At 42.1% G+C, this 17,893-nt stretch overlaps 1 protein-coding gene across 2 annotated transcripts in view; it reads left to right on the top strand.

Annotated features, from left to right (window-relative positions):
• The first annotated feature begins 346 nt into the window (after positions 1–346).
• The window catches only part of JCAD (junctional cadherin 5 associated), a 53,272-nt gene continuing 35,725 nt past the window's right edge, over positions 347–17,893 (top strand). For both annotated transcript variants that reach the window (XM_028158856.2, XM_008150403.3), the window contains exon 1: positions 347–412. The gene's annotated coding sequence lies outside the window, so the exon portion shown is untranslated. The remainder of the gene's footprint in view (positions 413–17,893) is intronic.

The following is a 17,893-nucleotide window of genomic DNA, read 5'->3' on the forward strand; positions in this document are numbered from 1 at the left end:
TTTGTGTTTTGTGTATAACTGTGTGTGTGTATGTGTACATTCTTACAGGGTTGAAGAAGCCCAAACCCAAATATCAGGAAAAGACAGGAGAGGGTGGCCAGCCCACCTGTCCCTTCAGCACGACCCATCCAGGCGGGGACAGAGGCCCATGCTGGGTTCTGTGTCTGGGTGCAGCCCTCCCACCCAAAGAGCCAGAGCCTCGAGGTGACCCGCCCGGCGGGGCGGGCGGTGGGCGGGGCCGTGGGGGCGGGCCGTGGGCGGGGCGGGCCGGGCCGTGGGCGGGGCGGGCGGGCGGTGGCTCCGGGAGTGCTGGGCCGCGGAGGCGGCGGGCGGCTGGTCGCGCTGTTCCCCCAGCCAGCGGGAGCGGCGGCGGCGGCGGCGGCGGCGCGGGGCAGCATGAGGGAGACACTCGGTAAGTCCAGGCGACTCCTCACCCCTGACTCCCACCGTGCCTTTGGCCCGTTCCCACGGCGCTTTACGGGCCTCGCCCCCAGCCTCCAGCGCTCGCCCCGCAACTTCTCCAGCCGGACGTCGCTCGGGTCCGAACCGCTCTCAGCCTTGGGGGACATCTGCATCCCTCCTCGAGACCCTCGGCGGTGCCCAGTCCCGCAGCCCCGGCTCGCCAGGAGGGCTGGTCCCAGCCCCTCAGGTGCCCAGCTCGGACGCGGGGCACGGGGTTCCCCGGCGTCGCCGAAGGCCGCGCCTGGCGTTAGGGTTCGCATCGCCCCTCGGCGCTGGGGGGTGGGGGGGGGGTGGGCGGGAGGGCGAGGGTCGCTGTTCCGTCTCCGCCACAGCCCTAGTCCAGCCACCCCCACCCCTTCCTCTCCCGCGCGCCACGGTTTGGCGGAGTCTCCGCCCGGGAACTGACAGCCGCTGCTCCGAGTCCCGAGGTCCCGGGTTCCCACGATACCCGCCGTGGCGGACCTGCCCGCGGGACGTTGGGAGCTGGCCTCCGCGTCCCCCACTCCCTGCTCGGGACCCCGCCCGGCCTGGGGACCCCCCGCCCCTCGGATCAGGACTAGGGATTAGGGCACTAATCGCCGCTGCTCCCCGCAAGTGCCCGGGTGGCCCGGCCCCAGCTGCGGGTAGTCAAGCGAAAAAGAAAAGAAAAAAAAGGGGTGGGGAGAGGGGAGAAAGGAAAGAGCACCGCCGGAGAGTGCTGTAAATCTCGTCATCCGCCGGTCTGTGGGATCTGGAGCTGCCCGCCCTCCCGGGTCTCCCCGCACCGTCAGCTCCCCACCCCAGATCGCTGTCAAGTCACCCCAGAATGCCAGGGCTTCCCTGGGTGACTGGACTGCAGTGAGGCTGGGCACGTACAGCTGAAAGCGCTGCTCTTGCTCCTTGTCACTGGCCAGAGCAGCCGGGCGCCTCGGATTCTTCTGGGGGTTTGAAAAAGAAGCTGATTTCACTACTGAAAAAAAAAAAATAATAATAACAACGGGAACTTTGTGCTAGCGCAACGTGGACATGCCCTAGTCTTGCTCATCCAACCTCTCCAGGAGCAGAGGACTTTGGGGAATTAGCTTAGGCGGATCACCACCCCCCTTCCCCACCACACACACACCCTGCCACCCACACACCCTGCCACCCCCCGCGTCCCCTCCTCTTAACCCCCAGGCCCATATTCCCCTCCCCCGGTCTTGGGAGAGGAAGACGAAGGAGTGTGGACCACATAATTTGGACGTTTTCCCCGCAGCTTTGTGTTTTCCTTTTCCTGGTTTTTTGTCTTTTCAGATTTGCAGATAACCGTAGGGTTAGGGGTGAGGGTTGGAAGATGATTCTTGATAGGGAAAGGGACTGGGAAATGGGAAAAGACAGCCAGGTATTTTCTTGACAGAAAGGGCAGACTCGATGGTCTAAACTTCTAAACTCAATGGTCACAGGCTGTGCAAGTAAAACAAGAAAATGATGCCTTATGCCAGATAGTTTTTGAATTTAAGAGACTAGATTAAGGACACCCAACAGCACAAGGGTGAGTAAAGGTTTTTGTTTGTTTGTTTGTTTTGTTAATCCTCACCCAAGAATACTTTTTTCATTGATTTTTAGAGAGAGTGGAAAGGGAGGGGGAGAGAAAGAGAAACATGGATGTGAGGATGTGAGGATGTGAGAGAGACCCATTGATTGATTGCCTCCCCCATGGGCCACAATCCTGGCCAGGGAGGGAGCCTGCAACTGAGGTATGTGCCCGTGACTGGTATTGAACCCTGAGATCCTTCAGTCTGAGGGCGCATGTTCTAACCACTGAGCAAACTGGCTAGGGTGTGAGTAAAGTTGTTTTTGGTTTTTGGTTTGTTTGGCAAATCACACTCAGCTTCTATTTCATGGGACTTGTGCTGGTTTTCATGTGAAATTGGGAGTTCAGTAAATTCATTTAGTTTTCCATGATGTACACAATGCGTTTGGGCTTTCTATTTACCTTGATATGAGGTGTCTAATTCTTAGCCATCCACTGAACAAGCTTCCCAGAGGACTCTAAATGGTACTCTGGGCAGGCAGCGTGTAGCAAACTGTTTCACTCTGATTGGAGTGGGTGAGCAAATATTTGTTGAACAGAAGCCTTAACCTGCTGCATCTTTCTCCCGCCAAACATCACCCTCTGTGGTAGAGACTGGAAGGTCAGGGCCTTGGCAAGCCCAAGAGATTTAGGGGGATTCAGTGGGTGGAAGAAGCCTGTGCCAAAAAAGAAAGAATTTTGTCTTCCCACCTCCTTGGAACATAACTTAAAATGTCTAAGTGTTCAATGATTAGTTTGACAAGCTAATCAAAGTAATTTAATAACCCATCTGAGTGGTCACAGATTCCAGGGGAAGATGGTAGCTATAAAATGTAACTGGGTAGGGGTGATACCATAAAGAGAATAAATAAAGACCAATTTTTCAGTAAAAACAACAACAACAACAAAAGCAAATAGGAAAAGATCCTTGGAGTCTGATTTTTTAAATGCAACTTAAAATTTTAAAAAGTCCGAGAAATACTACCAGTAAAGGAAGCCCAGGAGTGTGTGGTTCTGCCAAGTTCTCCTTGTCCTTGCTGAGAGAGCCCTCTAGTTTGGGAGGACAGCAAACACCAACCGTGTTGCAGGAGTCCAGAGTTTCTCTTTTCATGAGCTTGGTGGGACTCCATGCCAGCTAATCTGGAGACTGTAGAACCGTTTAGAACACATAGCATAAAGTTGAAACAATTGTTCTGTTGTGATTTTTATTTTGATAATCAAGGGGTGTATCTCTGAAATCCTCCAGGCCTATTGCTGAACCCATTCCTGTGGTTTATTTGCTTTTTTTTTAACAGAAGTCTTTTACCTTTTGAATGGGAAGGGTTATATCACTCATTAAAGCCTTGTTATTGTGCTTCGTTTCAAGGGCCTGCTGACTTGAGGAATGGTGAGGGACACTCACTTGCCAAGGACAGCAGCCCAGGGAAGCTAGATCAGTCTCCAATGCTTTAAACACTAAGTGTCATTTAAAAAACATAGGAACTGCTTCGATACTAAAACCTCCATTATCTTAGTTTGATTTTGTGGTATCTTATTTAAAATTTGGATTACTACCTTTACTTCCTTTAAATATATTTTTCAAAAATTTTGTATAGATAACAGAGTTGGAAACAGCCTGTCCACACTGGCAAAGATAACCATTAAATATCTTTGTAGTTTGTTGCTTATTGGTTATTTCTCGATAAATCACCTCTTAAGCTAATTTCTTATCTATGTAAATAAAAGAATTTAGATACTATTATGAAAAGACACCAAGATGTATTTCTAAGAGGGGAAGAAAAAGAAAGACAGAGCCCTAGCTGGTTTGACTTAGTGGATATAGCATCTGCCTGCAGACTAAAGGGTCCCATGTTTGATTTTGGTCAAGGGCACCTGCAGGGGCTGTGGGCTTGATCCCCAGTAGAGGGGCATGTAGGAGGCAGCTGATCAATGATTATCTCTCATCATTGATGTTTCTCTCTCTCCCTCTCCCTTCCTCTCTGAAATCAATACAAATATACTTAAAAAAAAAAAAAAAAGGAAGAAAGAAAGACAGCCAGAGACAGAAAGAGCATGCAAGAAACTGTATGTATAGGTAGAAGATTGGAGAAGTAGAAACGAGTTATTGCTGGTTATCTCATTGGGGTTATTGGAAACTTTTACTTTTGCTTAAACTCTAAATTTTGTAGTGTTTACTTTTAGAATAACTTTAAATGACTCTTGTAATTATAAAATCAACAAAAATATAAGAGTTATATAAAATCATTTAAACTTTAAGATTTTTATAAAACCTTGGCTCTTTTATCCTAAAGATATTTGGAAACAAAACTAGTGTATTATAAGTTTAATAGACTGTTTTAGGAATCTTTATATGTGGAGTGTGACATATTTGATGATATTGGAATTAAATTCTAACCTATTATTAAGTTTCACAGTTATTTTTTCAAGTAGCCAAAAATTTTAGAAGATTTAAAAAATCTTATATAATTTCAGTTCGTTTCTTAATGACTGCTAATCTTTCAGAAATGTTAATGGAGGTACTTGGAGGTCTCAAGAAAATGTGATGAGGTCCCCAAAGCATAAAGTGCGACAGAATTTAAAGGTGAAAGAGAAGGAGTGTGTTCACACAAGTTGTGGGGGAAAAGACAGAAAAGTCAGAGAAGATAATATTTGTGGAAAAAAATGAAGTGAATAAAGTTTCTTTTCTTTATCATTGCCTTAACACCGACCCAACCCAGCAAGATTGGGTTCCAGGATGCTTTTTGATCTTAGACCCAAGATTTTTCTTTCTTTTGTTTTTTTTGTCACCATATAGAAACAAGTCAATGATGATTGCCTTATTATAATTATTACTTCACAGATTAAATATGCTTTTTTTGTCTTAGGAGATTTTTAACAACTTGAGGGCTCTAGCAAAGCTGGCCATCACACTGTGTGGTTTGGTAATGACATTGTATGAGAACTTACTCTCCCAGAACTTAAACTGGGACTGTTGAGTTCTTTATCTCTTAAGACTGAAAGGGGAAACGACAATACTATTGCTAATAATAAAGTACATAGTTCTATCATTAAAAAAAAAGCTATAGAAAGCGTTAAAAATTCACGTATCAGTTAAGCAACAGGCTCCATTCCAGTACATTTTATATCTTGACTATTTACCTCTTGTTTAAAGAAAGTACTTTGTTATATATTAATCATAACATAGACCAAAAAGTTTTCAGTTGAAGAAATATTTTCAGTGAACTGTCAACAATTTGAGGGACTAATTACATCTTAAGTATGGAATGTCAGTGAATACAGCTAAGTTTTAGGTTCTCTAGAGGAGCAACAATGTCTAATCAAGACCTTTAGAGTGCTATTTGTAATTTTGTATTAGATTTTATCAGCAAAACATGTAATTTTAGGCTTGCTGGAAACAGGTTAAGAATCTTTGTAGCAAATAAGACAAATGCACCATTTACTAGGCCCTTAGAACCTTATGTGATTTAACCATTTATTCTTTTCTTGTTTTATTCTCACTGAGTCATCCAAATATGTAATGTACTTTCAAAGATATTTTCCTAATCTACCCAAGCAACACCTTGTTTTAATTTTTTTTTCTGTTGATGATATAATATTAAGTTAAAGTATATGAAAGTGCCAACATTTGACGATTTTCTCCTGAAAAATGGTATTTCATAAGGTTCATTTCATGGCAGAACCTCATAAAATACATTTTATGACAGAAACTTATTTTAAAAAAGTATAAAATACAATGCTAATATATAAAAACTCTGGGTCCGTCACATCCACAATGACCGGAGGCTCGACCAACCGGAAGTCAGTCCTGCAGTCAGTGCTGGGTTGCTGTGGCGACTCAGCACTGACTGCTATGGCTGCAGGCCTGGTGACCCAGCACTGACTGCTGAGGGGGCTGCGAATCAGGCCTGGAGAGAGGCCTGAAGAGAGAGCAGGGTCTGATCCATAGCCTCTGTGGCAGCTGTTGATCAGCACTTGCCTCTCTCTTTCTCAGCCTGGACAGCAGCCACACCTCCATTTCTCTCCAGGCCTCCACTGGGGCTGCTGATCAGCCCTGCCTTTCTGATCAGGCCCCGTTGATAGACCCAGAGACGCTGACTGGCATAGAAACCAACCAATCAGAACCAAATCTGGGTGAAGTGTGAGGAGCCAATGGCTGCCTAGGAGGCGAAGCTTTTGACACTGACTGGCATAGAAATCAACCAATCAGAACCAAATCTGGGTGAGCTGTGAGGAGCCAGTGGCTGCCTAGGAGGCGGGGCTTCTGACGCTGACTGGCATAGAAACCAACCAATCAGAACCAAATTGGCCAGGGGAGGGCAGTTGGGGGTGAGATCAAGTCAGTAGGGGAGGACAGTTGGGGGTGAGATCAGGCTGGTAGGGGAGGGTAGTTGGGGGCAAGATAAGGCTGGCAGGGGAGGGAAGTTGGGAGTGATTGGGCCAGCAGGGAGTAGTTAGGTGTTAATCAGGCTGGCAGGGGAGTGGTTAGGGGGTGATCAGGCTGGCAGACAGAAGCGGTTAGGGGCAATCAGGCAGGCAGGCAGGCAGGCAGGCAAGCAGTTAGGAGCCAGCAGTCCCGGATTGTGAGAGGAATGTCTGTGGGATCGGGCCTAAACCAGCAGTTGGACATCCCCCTAGGGGTCTCAGATTGGAGAGGGTGCAGGCTGGGCTGAGGGACATCCCCCCCAGTGCACGAATTTCATGCACCGGGCCTCTAGTAAAATATAAATAAGAACATTAAAAAAAAACAAACACCACAATCCAATACCACTGTTGGTATTTTTCATTTCAGTGTTTTTCTCCCTTTTACATATGTATATAAATGAAATTTGTATTACACTGAATCTAGGGGTTTGTATCCTGTCTTTATTATTTAACTTGGTACCATAGACAATTCCCTGTGCCATTATGTATCTAAAAACATAATTTTATATGTGTGTATACATATTATAGTCTATCATGTGGATGTACCAGAATTTTGATCCATCCCTTAAATAGACATTTAGTGTAATATTTTATTATCATAATTAACACTTGGATAAATATCCTTATACAACTTTGTGTATATCTCTGATTATTTCATTAGGATGGATCCTAAGTAGTGAGATTCATCCATAGTGTTTCAAATTTTTAAAGATTTAATGACATATTTATTACTTTTTTAAAAATTTAAATTCTTTATTGTTGAAAGTATTACATATATCTCCTTTTCCCCCCATTGACCTCTCCCCGGCAGCTCCCCACCCCAGCACGTGTCTTCACCCTGTACTGTCTGTGTCCTTTGATTATGCTTAGATGGATGCATACAAATACTGTGGTTGATCTCTTAACCACCTCCCACTTCCACCCTCCCCTGCCTTTCCTCTGAGGCTCAACAGTCTGTTCAATGCTTCTATGTCTCTGGATCTGTTTTAGTTCATCAGTTTATGTTGTTCATTATATTCCACAAATGAGTGAGATCATGTGATATTTATCTTTCTCAGACTGGCTTATTTGGTTAGTATAATGCTCTCCAGGTTTATCCATGCTGTTGCAAATAGTAAGAGTTCTTTCTTTTTTATAGCAGCATAGTATTCCATTGTATAGATGTACCACAGTTTTTTAACCCATTCATCTGCTGATGGGAACTTAGACTGCTTCCAAATCTTAGCTATTGTAAATTGTGCTGCTATGAACATAGGGGTGCATATATTCTTTCTGACTGGTATTTCTTAGTTCTTGGGATATATTCCTAAAAGTGGAATTACAGGGTCAAATGGGAGTTCCATTTTTAATTTTTTGAGGAAACTCCCTACTGTTCTCCACAGTGGCTGCACCAGGCTGCATTCCCACCAGCAGTGTACGAGGGTTCCTTTTTCACCACATCCTCACCAGCACTTGTTATTATTTGTTGATGATAGCTATTCTGACAGGTGTGAGATGATACCACATTGTTGTTTTGATTTGCATCTCTAGGATAATTAGTGACTTTGAGCATGTTTTCATATGTCTCTTGACCTTCTGTATGTTCACTTTCGAAAAGTATGTATGTTGTCTTTTGCCCATTTTTTGATTGGATTATTTATCTTCCTTTTGTTAAGTTGTATGAGTTCCCGATAAATTTTGGAGATTAAACCTTTCTTGGATGTAACATGGGCAAATATGTTCTCCCATGCAGTGGGCTCTCTTATTGTTTTGTTGATGGTTTATTTTGCTGTGCAGAAGCTTTTTATTTTGATGAGTCCCATTTGTTTATTTTCTCTTTAGTTTCCATTGTCCTAGGAGATGTGTCAGTAAAGATTTGCTACGACATGTCTGCTATTTTGCTGCCTATGGCTTCTTCTAAGATTTTTATGGTTTCCGTCTTATGTTTAAGTCCTTTATCTGTTTTGAGTTTATTTTTGTGTATGGTGTAAGTTGGTGATGTAGTTTAATTTTTTGCATGTAGCTGTCCAGTTTTCCCAACACCATTTATTGAAAAGACTGTCTTGCCTCCATTGTATGCTCTTGCTTCCTTTGTCAAATATTAATTGAGCATTATGGCTTGGGTCGATTTCTGGGTTCTCTGTTCTGTTCCATTGGTCTATATGTCTGTTCTTGTGCCAGTACCAGGCAATTTTGAGAATAGTGGCTTTGTAGTATAGCTTGATCTCTGGCATTGTGATCCTTCCAAATTGTTTTCTTCTTCTTAGGATTGCTGCAGCTCTTCAGGGTCTTTTTTTATTCCATATAAATTTTTGGAGAGTTTGTTCTAGGTCTGTGAAATATGCCATTGGTCATATTAATCACTTTTAAGAAAGGAAATTCCCATTTACATATGACCCTCCACATTTATATACCCACAGAAGGAGAACCCGCATAACTCACCATGCCCTCACCAACAACAAATACTGTTTTTTAAAAATAATAATTGGTTAGTGAATAATGACATTCTTGTTTAATTTACATATCTTTTATTATAGGTGAGGGTGAACATTTGTTTCATATTTTTAATGAGGTATTTGTTTCTTTATTAATTTTCATTTCGTGGTCTAGGCAAATTTTTAAAAGCAAGACAAATTCTGGTTGATTTAATAAGGTTATTCATATTTTGTTTCATTTCACTGTCAAGGGGAGTCTTATAATTGTAAATATGAGAATAAAATATTTTAACTTTTGCAAATGGAAAGGGAGGAAGAAATGGTACCATTTACAAGTCTCAGTCTCTAATGATAAGAATGCCCATAATTGAAATAACACCACCTAGACCATGACATCCACAGGAAGGGTGCTGACGGGTCTTATGATGTATTTTTATGTTCTCCAGCACAGAGCCCAGTGACTGGCACTTTCAGTGTGGAACAAGAATAAGTGCAACACCTGTGCTGTGGAACTTCTGGGATGGAGAATTGCTAGATGGTGTGTGTACTCCCTGGCCTCTCCCCATCCCCCAATACCCATCTCCTCTTCTCAGTGTGTGGCCATTTAGCTCTGCTCTCTTGGTTGGCCTCTGTACGGGAGCTAACGAGGCCAAGGTCAGAGGTTCTATCTTCATATGACCTATTTAGCTTTGTTTGTGTCATGGCCACAATCTGTATTCTTTTCACTGTGGCCAGCTGACATAGAAATGCATGCTGTTCATCACAAGGGAGAACAGGCTAGAAGGGGGAAGATTTCTAGAGCTAGAAGGACCCTGAAGAACCTTTCATTCAACCTTCTTATTTTACTTTATTTTTTTCAGGGGAAGAGACTGAAGTTCAAACAGGTTCTTCCCTTTTCTCTTGTGCAGTGTCTCGGGGTCAATTCAACACAACAGATATGTATTGAGCAACATGGGAAAATAGAAATTTATCCCTACAGTGAGTGGGTGGGCAACTGAACTCTATGCTTAAATGCTGATGGATTGTTAACACTTTCCTAAATCCCTTCCATGTGAATATAAATGATATGGCTAATATTTAAAGAACTTAGAAATCTATCACAATAAGATTGCTTTAAATTGTCTCATTCAGGTCTTTGGAAGGGACAAGTAATCTGATGAAGATCCATTTGAAAATGATTTTGGTAAAGCAAATTTTGTAGGAATTGGTTGGTTAAATCAAAATCAAATTACTTGTCATCTTCTCTGGCCAATAATTATTTCCGCCTTCTCTACTTCTCCTAATGAAAAGACCATTATCTTAGTCACCAACACTCAAATTCATTTTACTTCTTCCCTTAATAATTACTCTTCTTATTTCTTTATTTCTTAACCCTCTCCTACCACCCCTACACATTACTATAGAAGGGATTTGTAACTTCTTGTCTACACATCTGTTCTTGGTCTGGCCACTTCGGTCCACGTTCTTGCTACATTCTTTGTGGAACAGCCTTACCCTTACTTGCCCAAAACCTTTGTGGTTTTCCATTATCTGCTCAATAAAGTCCAAATTCTATTAATGATGTAAATAAGAGTGGCTATTTCTATATAGATAATTTTTTTCTTTTAGAATTCATTTTTTTTTCTCCTGAAAGTTACTCCTCTTCCATTTAGCAGAGATATCATTTGTCTGGCTTTTCAGATTCACATAATAGGTTTTATGATGGCTACATGTTACTGACAAGGACCCTGAAAACTCAAATGATGGGAGAGGTCTGCTGAAGGTCCTGAAGCAATTGCATGGCATATTTGTGAATTATGTGTATTCAGAAATTAATACTAGTATTGCCACTAAGACATTATAGTCAAGTGAGGCATTGAACCTGTGCATGTGTGCACGTGCACATGTGTGTGTGTGTGTTTGGTGTGTGTAAGGAAAGAAGCAGCTAGAAGAACCATCCTAATCCCAGAGAATAAGGGAGATTTTTTCTTCTTTTTAAATATACAGCTTTTCAATTTAATGTCATCATGCTTTCTATCTTTTCTTATTTATGCATTATTTGGTAAAGTGGGAACTTTTGTTGCTATATAGAAGGATGAGCCTAAAATAGTAGCATGGTTTTTGAAGCTAGCTGACCTTTGTTTGATCTTGTATCTGCACTTATAAACTGTGTAATCTTGGACTCACTTATGGGACTTTCATAGATACATCCAGAAGTATGCTGGAGTATAAAATGAAATAAAGTGTTCCAAGCAACTAACAGAGTATCTAGCACATTGCAGATGTTCAATGGATGGTTGATATTATTGTCTTCCATGTGTGCTGCTCTTTTGAGCTTATAGAGCAGTCACTTTCTATTTGTATGTAGAGAGTTTATTGGTACAGGGGAGGATAAATTAACCATGAATTGGAAGATGTTCTTGATGAATTTGTTGTGCATTGACCAGAGAGTATTTTGAGTATTTTACCACCTATCACAAGTATCTTCAGGGGGGGTAAAAGTAATAGAATATAAACCTACTGATGTTATAAATCAATCAGAAAATCTACTACAGGCAAACTTGGCTGTTTAGCACTGTTATTCCTCCACCTCATCTCCTTCAAACCACCAGAATTAGAGACTGCATGTAATAAGCATTTTTCTTTGGGTGTCATCTCATGAATTTAATTTAATTAAACCAGTCTCATAGAGTTAAACAAGAGAATTGTGGGTTCAGCTCTGTCTCAGCTCTGTGTTACTTGTTTTTTGTTTTGTTCACTGTTTCTTCAATTATGTTATAAGTTTCTAAGCTTGTAAGTAGCATTTTTAAAATTAATTAATTAATTTATTTTTAATAAATCTTTATTGTTCAGATTATTGCAATTGTTCCTCTTTCTTACCCCCATAGCTCCCCTCCACCTGGTTCCCACCCCACCCTCTGCCCTTACCCACCTCCACCACTGTCCTCATCCATAGGTGTACAATTTTTGTCCAGTCTCTTTCCACACCCCCCACACCCCTTTCCCCCCGAGAATTGTCAGTCCACTCCCTTTCTATGCCCCTGATTCTATTATATTCACCAGTTTATTCTGTTCATCAGATTTTTTAATTCACTTGAATTTTAGATTCACTTGTTGATAGATATGTATTTGTTGTTCATAATTTTTATCTTTACCTTTTTCTTCTTCTTCCTCTTCTTAAAGAATACCTTTCAGCATTTAATATAATACTGGTTTGGTGGTGATGAACTCCTTTAGCTTTTTCTTATCTGTGAAGCTCTTTATCTGACCTTCAATTCTGAATGATAGCTTTGCAGGGTAGAGTAATCTTGATTGTAGGTTCTTGCTAATCATCACTTTGAATATTTCTTGCCACTCCCTTCTGGCCTGCATAGCTTCTGTTGAGAAATCAGCTGACAGTCATATGGGTACTCCCGTGTAGGTAACTAACTGTTTTTCTCTTGCTGCTTTTAATATTCTCTCTTTGTCTTTTGCTCTTGGCATTTTAATTATAATGTGTCTTGGTGTGGTTCTCTTTGGATTCCTTTTGTTTAGGGTTTTCTGTGCTTCCTGGACTTGTAAGTCTATTTCTTTCACCATGTGGGGGAAGTTTTCTGTCATTATTTCTTCAAGTAGGTTTTTAATATCTTGCTCTCTCTCTTCTTCTGGCACCCCTATAATTCGGATGTTGGTACGCTTGAAGTTGTCTCAGAGGCTTCATACACTATCTTCAACTTTTTGGATTCTTTTTTCTTTTTGCTTTTCCAGAGGAGTGTTTTTTGCATCTTGGTATTCCAAATCTTTAACTTGATTCTTGCGATCCTCTAGTCTGCTGTTGGATCTCTGTATATTATTCTTTATTTCAGTCAGTGTATGCTTAATTTCTAGTTGGTCCTTTTTTCATATCCTCAAGGGTCTCACTAAAATTATCGGCCTTTTCTAGAAAATTCTTGAAAAACATTATAACCATGGTTTTGAATTCTATATCCAGTGGTTTGCTTTCCTCCATTTCTTTCATTTGTGACCTGTTTCTTTGTCTCCGCATTTTGGCTGCTTCCCTGTGTTGATAGAGTGGCTTTGTGTGCTAGGTGTCCTATAGGGCCCAGTGGCTCAGCCTCCCCAGTTACCTGAGGTGGACACTCTTGGTGTACCCCTTTGTGGGCTATGTGCACAGTATTGTTGTAGTTAAGCCTTGATTGTTGTTGGTATCACTGGGAGCACTTGACCTCCAGGCCAATTGACTGTGAGGATCAGCTGTATCTATGATGGGAGAACTTCTGTGCTGGAGACACCCTTATGAGACAAGATTTGCTTCAGTGGGGCTTTGGTGCTCACTGAGTCTGCCCCCTGAGTGTGTCCCTTATGGATCTGAGGAGTTGTAATCTGGATGGTCCTACTCTGACCCCTGGGTACACTGGCTCTTGGATCTCTAAGGAGGTGCTAATTTAGCCTCTGCCTGAGGCCACCCAACAGGAGCTATGGAGAGATCTGCAGATTCCTCTTCTTTGTTTGGGTTTTGGAGGTGCCCAGATGAGGCCCAAGCTGCTGTGGGGCCTTGGGCCTTCTTTTGGATGTTCTGGGTCTCACTGACTCAGCCGTAGTTTATTAGGTAAGTTTAGAATTCAAAGGACCAGGCCATTCATATGCAAAAGCCTCTGCACTCAGTTTGGATGGGGTGGGGTCTCAGTGCGGAGCAAACAGCTATGGCTTCCCGTCAGCCCTGCCCTAAGAGGCCCCTGGGTCTCAGTGTCCTGCTGTAATCTGGTAATCACTGAAAGCACCTCTGAGAGAAAGCTGCCCTTGAGTTTCACCCACTGCCAGACAGTCCAGTTTCTCCCCGTATGAGTCTGGGTCCCCAGAGTCTCACCCAGAACTGGAGTTCAGAGCAGTCAGGAGCTTTTGTCTCCCTCCCGATTGAGAAAGCCAGCTGCATACTCAGTTTCTAGCCCTCTCTGCGTGCACGCCTCCGTACCTCTGCCTTTATTTCCGCAGCTCCTCTGAGTCTCAGTGTGCTTTTCTCTTTCCTTCTAGTTGTAGAATTTCCACTCAGCCAGCCTTCCTGTGGTTCTGGATGATGTCCGTTTTGTCTTTTAGTTGTAGTTTTGAAATTGTTGTGCGAGGCATCAGTTCAGGTGTTTACCTATGCTGCCATCTTGGTTTCTCTCTGTAAGTAGCATTTTAATAACAGAATAGAAAAAAAGTGTTTGCATTTATCTTATCCCTTTGTCTGTGCATTGTACACTCAGCACAGAATCTTTCTTCCATAAAAGAGAATTTTTATAAATCCAGTGTTTCTTCTTTCTGTAACAGTTGACCCTTGAAACTATGGGGGTTAGGGGTGTTACCCCCTATACAGTTGAAAATCCAGGTATAAGCCTTAGCTGGTTTGGCTTAGTGGATAGAGCGTTGGCCTGTGGACTGAAGGTCTCAGGTTCAATTCCGGTCAAGAGCACATGCCCAGGTTGCAGGCTTGATCCCCAGTAGGGGGCATGCAGGAGGCAGCTGATCAATGATTCTCTCTCATCGTTGATGTTTCTATCTCTCTCTCCCTCACCCTTTCTCTCTGAAATCAATAAAAAATATTTTTAAAGAAAGAAAGAGAAAATCCAGATATAACTTTGAATCCCCAAAAGACTTTATTAATAGCCTACTATTGACTGGAAGTTTTACTGATAACATAAATAGTCAATTAAGACATAGTTGGTAGGTTATCCTATATAATAATGAGTTAATATGCTAATTAGACCAAAAGGTGGAACGACCTTCTGGAACGACCAGTGTCTGGTGGGTGGGGCCGCAAGGCAGCCGGGGCACCACTCTCTGCAGGGTGATCAATGTGGGGGCTGGGGAACGGGGCTCTGCAATCGATCACCCCGCAGAGGGTGGTGGCAGTTGGGGCTGCGAGGGCCTAGCCCCTTGTATGAATTTCATGCATCGGGCCTCTAGTATGTATTATATATTGTATTCTTACAATAAAGTAATCTAGAGAAAAGATAATGTTATTAAGAAAGTCATAAAGAAGATAAAAATATATTTATAGTACTTTTTTAAAAAATATTTCTTTATTGATTTCAGAGAGGAAGGAGGACATAGAGAGAGATAGAAACATCAATGATGAGAGAGAATTATTGATCAACTGCCTCCTGCATGTCCCCCCACTGGGGATCGAGCCCGCAACCCGGGCATGTGCCCTTGGCCAGAATCGAACCTGGACCCTTCAGTCCACAGGCCTACGCTCTATCCACTGAGCCAAACTGGCTAAGGCTATTTACAGTACTTATTAGAAAAAAATACACATATAAGTGGACCTGCACAGTTCAAACCCATGTTGTTCACAGGTCAAATGTATGGTCCTAAATAGTTTTTTTCAATCTAATGGTTTGTTTTGCTCAACTCAAGTTGTACAACCAGGCAAGACATTTTCTGAGTGGGTGGCTGGGCCTAGCTCTGATTTATTTCTAGTTAAATCAAGTAATACCACAAAATCCATTAGAAATTACTATCCTAATATCCTAAAGCTCCTAGAAGCCCCATAGGTTTCCTTGGAATAAGTGGCAGCCCATCTATTTTACCCATGAGAAAACCGAGGCTTGGAAGTTAAGTAACTTGACAAAGGCCACTTATAAAATGAAAGGCAGGATGGAAACCTAGGTCATTTTGACATCAAAGTGCGTGCTTTTTCTTACTGTGCTCTGCCACCCTCTCTACATTTGTATAGGACAGCAGTTTTTAACCGGTGAACCATGGCAGGCACACTGATGTGCCACTAGGAATTTTCAAACATGCAGTACCTGACTCTTTTCCCTTAGATTGTCAAATGAAAACAGCCAATACAACAATAGCCATCTGGTATGAATGAATCAAAATTATACCTACTTTTTTATTATCAGATCGGCAAAAAAATAGAATTTATGTTTTGGTGTGCCGCAGAATTTTAGTAATTAGTTTATGTGTTTCATGACATGAAAAAGATTGAAAATCGCTGATGTAGGAGAAAGTCTGCAATCACCTTCCACCGAGATGAGAAGAAACAGCTGAACACACGCTACCCAGAGAACTAGATCCATTAGCATAAGTGTCCCTTTGAGTAGGCTGTCAGCTCTTCTTGTAGTGCTAGAGTTTTTAAACACTTTATAAGTTTTGTCTTTGAAATGGTGGAGTTTAGGGATATAAGCAAGATTATAGTAGGGAAACATGAAAAGACCAAAAGTGAAATAAAAAGAAACAAGAAGCTGTGTCTTGACTTAAGCCAACGAAAGAAGAATAAAGGTGGCAGCAATGCATATCCATTTGTCTCCAGGGACCTGTGACTTCCCTCTGCTTCTGCAGTGCTGGTTGCTCTGTCTGCCAGTGACGCGGTGTTCCCAGGCCTCAGGTGTCAAGCTGCTGGTAGGTCATAGGTAGAGTCAGCAGGGGACAGTACTTTCCCTTCGGGAGATTCATTTCTTTTCTTTTTCTGTTCTTAAGGATAGGAAAGTAGTTTCACTTAGTAGCTATGCTTTTTCTTGGGAAGAACATTTCTGATATGATAGAACAGCTGTATTTGCTGTTGAGAACAGAGCGATGAACTTATTAGATCAAGGAATTTCTCATAGGTTGATAAGGTCTTTGAACTTGCTGAAATTATAGAGGTCGTCTAGTCTAGCCCCCAACCGGTGTAGGAATGATTTTCATAATAGTGCTTTTCACACTGTAGGTTATGACACACTAGAGCACCATGAAATTTCGTGGATGGTGACCATAATTTTTAAAAATGTAATAGAATAGGAAGTGTTATAGAATGTGTTAAGCTGTGAGGGTGCATACTTCTTTAATGTTTCAATTGATGTGCATCTACATGCTTTCAATGGGTGGCTGTTGAAAGAAATCAGGTTCTAAATCCATTCCCTTCACCTCTGCTTAAGAACCTCCCAGCTGGGAACTCACCACTTTGAGAGGCAGCAGTGCCTTCATGCTTGTTCTTGTGGTAAATGTTTCTCTTGCATTAAATGTCTCTAGGTATTCACAGCATGAACATGACATTTACAGTGTGCTCATTGTCTCTTGTCATTGTGTTCGGGCCCAGCCAAGGCTAGAAGTCCGTTCCTTTCCTGAGACTGTAATGAGGCGCATTCACAGCCCTAACCACTCTTACTAGATGTTCCACAATGAGTATTTGGTACAAGGCAACAGCAAAAAAGTAGCAAAGGAAAAATGTCTTAAATGAAGTGGCTGGAAAATTATCCTTACAGGTGATCTTACTGTGCAGATCTACCCTGAGGTGGGGGATTTTTTTGGCCTAGAGACAATCTTCCAGAAGCCTTCCTGTCCCCTTGAGACTGGGTAAGGGTCCCTTCTACATCATCCCGTTCTTATCTCTGTCACAGTGCTATGACACTGGAGAGGTGGCTAGCTTCTGCCACTAATACATGCATATGCCATGTTTTGTTTGCCAATTTTCCAACCGTCTCTACAGCAAAACAATAAGATTCTCAAGGGCAAAAATCATGTCTTATTCATTATTATAGTTTTAGTGCTTGGTGCATTATAGGCATTCAGGAATTATGTGCTAATGTTTTGGACTATATGGAATAGCTTTTACTGTTTTAAGTGACTTGGAAGGAAATTGAAGTCTGTTCATAAAAGACAAGAGATGGGTGCTAGAAAGCAGTCATGACTTTGCAAATCAAGAGTGACATCCGAAGGGTACCAAATGAATTAGGAGATGGTCCAAGCTACATCATTAAAATTAATAACTAATGTATAAGATTTCCATAAGGCAAGTAATCCTTGAGAGACAAACTAGAGCTATTGTAACATAATAAACCCACAATCTTCTATTTGTGTGCTGATTTCCACTTTTACATATTCTTATTTGGCCCCCAAAACAATTTGGTGAGACAGGAAGATAGTGGCATCACCATTTTGCAGACCAGAAAACTGAGCTTTGGTGTGGTTAATGACTTGCTTGCTAAGGGATCGTAGCTGGTGCTGGCATCAAAAGGATCACACCTGAAACAGTACTGTTCGAGCTGCACATATACCTGTCAAGTTGTGAAATCTGCTGTTATAATAACTGACATTTATCCTTTTTAGTGTGTCTTTCCAGCAACCCTTTGAGGTGGTG

The sequence above is a fragment of the Eptesicus fuscus genome, chromosome 5 (genome assembly GCF_027574615.1).
Source record: "Eptesicus fuscus isolate TK198812 chromosome 5, DD_ASM_mEF_20220401, whole genome shotgun sequence".
In the NCBI taxonomy this organism is placed as follows: domain Eukaryota; kingdom Metazoa; phylum Chordata; class Mammalia; order Chiroptera; family Vespertilionidae; genus Eptesicus; species Eptesicus fuscus.